Source organism: Nannospalax galili, unplaced genomic scaffold (assembly GCF_000622305.1).
Source record: "Nannospalax galili isolate Female #2095 unplaced genomic scaffold, S.galili_v1.0 scaffold125, whole genome shotgun sequence".
Classification (NCBI taxonomy): Eukaryota; Metazoa; Chordata; class Mammalia; order Rodentia; family Spalacidae; genus Nannospalax; species Nannospalax galili.
The window spans coordinates 1,634,992-1,639,619 of record NW_008354705.1 but is presented as its reverse complement, the minus strand read 5'-3'; positions in this window follow the sequence as shown (position 1 = coordinate 1,639,619).

Here is a 4,628-nt window from a genome sequence, read left to right as displayed (position 1 = left end):
GCAGGATCCAGAGGCTGTCAGGCTGTTCCCTGGGTTCTCAGGCCCTCTGGTAGCTAGAGGCCAGAGGGAGGCCAGAACCCAGCACTCTCTGGCAGTCTGCCAAGCTCCCAACCAGTCCAAACCCACCCTCTCAGGCTGCTAGGATCTGGTTAGAGTTTTTATCAAGGATCAGATATTAAATTTTGCCAAAACCTTTTTGTGCATCGGAGTTAATGATCATGTGATTTTTCTTATTTAATCCATTTGCATTGAACTCAAGTGTTAGACCAACTTTACATTCCTATTATAAATACCACTAGTTATCAGTCCTCCTATAAAGCCACACTATCAAGTTTTGCTTCCTTTTTCTCTCACTTCAGTATTACAGAACCTCTTTGAAGTTTAGCCTATTTAGGCATTAATCCGTAAGCTGAGAAGGGAGTGGTAATAGAGTATCAGATAATATACTTCTGAGTACTAGTAACAAAATCTCAAATTTGGTTAAATAATAATGTAGTCACTATTTTATGAAACTTCAAGAAAAAAGACAAGACATGCTCAGAGCACACATTTACTATTAGCTCAATAAAGTCCTCAAAACCTGACTGTCTTTCCTCAGTCCACTGTGGGCTCTCCAGTGCCATCTTTACCTAAGGTTGCTCTTCCCTGCAGTTGCTCTTAGACTGCCAGTGAGCTCATTCTTGCAGGTTTCCTTATTCAGTTTGGAGACTTCGGGACACTAAAATCACCACCCAGATGTCTTTGCAGCTAGTTTTCTATCTGCAAGCTCATTTCTGATGAATAGATTCACTCTCTTTGGGTTTGGAAGGAAGAGTACGACAGAACCTATTTCCTTAAACCTTACTTGGCTCTTTCTTCTAAGTTTTCTCTGAAGCGGCATCTCTTTTTCCAGTTCCAGGTGAAGTGCTGTTGAAGACAGTGGCAGCGTTGACCTGGGTTTTCTCATCCACAAACAAACCCTGTGATTTCCGTATCCTAGCTCCCTGTGTTCTCAAAGACTGTGACTGTGTTCAACAGTTGGTACTCATTCGACCCAGCTCCAAAACTGTGCTCAGAGGTAGCAGTTGTGCTGGTCAGTTGCTGCTCTGCTTGTCTGAGAGTCGTTTCTGAAAGTCTAGCCTAGTATCTGCTCCCTTGATATTTCAACAATTTTAAAGGAACAATTCTTTATATTAAAGTCTTTTCTAACCAAACTGCTTAGTGCAGTTACCTTCACTGAAAACCAGCTTGTGTGAGATCTAGGTGTTTCTCACCATGTGCTAACTTTAGCCATTAGTCACACTACAGACACATTTATCCTCCCCCTAGGGGTCATAGATGGAGAACTCTTTGCAATAGGGAAATGTAAATTCTCAAAGAATCCATAAAGGTGTTTTGTGAGCAAGAGTCAGCTTTGGGCCTGAGCTATGTTTACAAAGTTCTTATGAAAGATTACTAACAGCACCAGCCAAGTAAATGCTTTATTGCTTCTCTTACCTCATTTCCCACCCACTGGTCCATTTTCACAAATTAAGGTTGTTGTGAGGTACTTCACCAGAGAAGATCCTCAGACAAAGTTTTGCCGAATGAAAGTCTTTGCTTGCCAGTGACTACACAAGGGTGTCAGAACCCAAGTGTGCAGCTCTGAGCCATCTCAGAGCTTTCATACAGAGAAACCATAACCAGAGTGAAAAGTTTAAGTTCCCAAGCTTACAGGTGCGAAGCCCCATTAACAATTTCTATTCTATTAAACAACAATTACTATTTTGCAAAAGCAATTCAAGCATAACCCACAGAAGCCATAAATCTGCAGTTAGCAGGTGCACTCCAGCCATGCTGACCTGTTCCCAAGACAACTGGGGTCCTGCTGACCTGTGTTCCCATACCCTGGGCCAACTGCCTGACAAATTCAGAGACTACAGTCAGCCTGAACTTTATCATCGTCAAGAAGGTGCCATATCACAGGTTAGCAAAATAGAAGAGGAATAAGCATGCCAAGTAGAGAAAGATAAATACTGCATGCTATTATTTTCAGTATTGTAATAGACTCTATACTTAATTATTGAACTGTGTTGTATGGTTTGAACTGACCTTAGGATTTTCTATTATGTAAAAATAACTAGTCAGGCATGGTGATACACTCCTTTAGGCCCAGAACTTTGAAAAGTAGAGGCAGGTGGATCTCTGTGAGTTCCAGGCCAGCCAGGCCTACATAGTGAGATCCTGCCTCAAAAACAAAACAAAACACAAAAACAAGCAATCTTAGCAGACCTGTTAGAATCCAAGTGATCTGGAGAGAGCAAGGCCCATATGTTAAACTTGAGGATAAACTGGGACTCTTAAAGACCAATTACATGCTGTGCATTGCACTTGTGCAGTTTCAAGTCTTTATGCTTATCTAGCAGTTAACCTGTCAGCAAGAGCTAAATAGAATGTCCATTCATAGTCAGACATCTTTCTCCATACTCTTCCCTACATTCTCTTGCTCTAAAACATAGTTGTTATGAAATTCTCCAACCTTATAGACATGGCTTGGTTTGTTGTTGTTGTTGTTGTTGTTGTTTAAATATTTTATTTATTATTTTTATTTTATGTGTCTGCGTAGGTAAATGCACCCGTGTCATGCAATGCCCTCGGAGGACAGAAGAGGCCATCCAATCCCCTGGAACTGGAGTTACAGACAGTTGTTAGCTGCCGTGTGGGTGCTGGGATTCAAATCTGGGTCTTCTGCAAGAACAGTGTTCTTAATTGCTGAGCTATCTCTCTATCCCCAATAGGGCCTGTTTTAAGGACTGCTTGGTTATCAGGTTATCAATTTTCTTTCATTAATATCTTTTCCTCAGTTTGACAAAACATCAATGAATGCTAGTTACATGGCCCTTAAGTGAGAAGTTGCAGGTTGTCATAGGATCTTAGAGAGTGAATGTGGGGATAAAATGATAGCATATTCTGCTATCGAATCAACTAACTTCAATTGCAAAATTGCAATAGATAATCTCATCTCATAGTATTTATGGATTAAGTTGATTAATATCTGAGAAAGTGCTTTGAAGTGATCAAGGCACATAGAAGTCACTTGGTTGACTCTGAATCTGATGTGAATTTCACCTAGTGTGGCTCTGTCTCTACATCTCAGACTACAAATGTTAAAGGTCTCTGAGATGCAAAACATAAACCATAATCTAATCATTGAGTTCCAAAACTCATTTGGATTAACTGGACTTTACCTGACATGAAGAAAAACAGATGCTAGAAAGGAGATAAGTGTTTGAAGAAAGTTAAACCAGATTGCCAATCAATACTACAGCTAATCGTTTCCCATGAAAGAAATTTACTTTTTACTGAGAATGAGTAAGTGCAGTTAATGGTGGGATCTATCACCATATTAATACAATTTCAGTGAAATCCCATTAACTTTCTCTGCCTCACTTCCTCTATCTTTAAAAATGGTGGTTATGGTTCTACTTGATGACTTTTATGACTGGTAAATTAAAAGTTATGTTCCCAGTGGGAGAGATGGACTTGTGGATTTTTAATAACATCTTCCCCTGTATGCAGCATCATTAGCAGTAGGAAGTCCCTAGGACCAGCACACTGGTATGAATACATGCTCTCATGTAATGGAGAGTGTATTTAAGAGTTTGTAAAATAATATTAGAAACATCCCCTATGTGCCATATTGCCCCCAAATGTTTTCCTTCCACAGTTTGCAAGAGGAAAATCATTCTTAGAACTTTGTGAACAACCTTCAAAACTAATTTCATTGGGAGCAGAAAGGATTGCAATGGTAATAATGGGCATTTAGAGGGTGATTTAGAAAATCAAGTCTCAAGTTTCATAGTTGTAGATACAGGGAGAATTTCTAGGTAGACCAGATCATCTTCACAAGGAGACCATGCCCACATGGAGCAGAGCTGCCTACAGCCCCCAAGAAAGCTGTTTTCCTCCATGTTTGCTTTCAAAGCAATAATTAGAACTAATGAAACTGACCTTGAGTTTGGTAAGCATGTCAGCACTGAAGATAGTATATCTTCCAAATATCACTGGTGTTTGAGGCTTCCTTTGTGTCCTATCCAATGTAATTAACACTGTGTCCAGAAATAAAGATGCGCTGCTGTATTCAGGGTGCACTGGCATCTAACTTCTGCTAGACATTTGATGTTCAGGGTGAGGCAATACAGTTGATATTCCCAGGTGGCTTGTAGAGTGATGTTCACAGACACAACTCTCCCAGAAGTGCCAGTAAGCTGGAGGAGGTAACTGGGAGTGATCAGTCATAGGTTCTCAAACAGCCTCCTAGAAACGCCGCAGAGGGGGCATTTCAAGCACTGCTTTGCACCAAAGACCCTGGAACATAAACTCCTAATGGGAATCTACAGCAGATGGCCATCTAATGTTATTTTACAAACTCCTAAATATACTCTCCATTACACGAGAGCCATTTACTGTCTGTATACCTCTTCTCCAGCTTTGGCATCCTGTTTCTATGATAGTAATTTGCAAGGTTTCTGGAGCCCTGTCCTAGGGCTGCTGTAGCCACTTTGTCCAAGCACACTGAAAACCAGAAGTGCCGAGGGGTTTACCTCTCCAAATTGTAGGTATGACTAAAGGGTACAGGCATACAAAAGCGCAGCTTCTTTCTTCTAGGG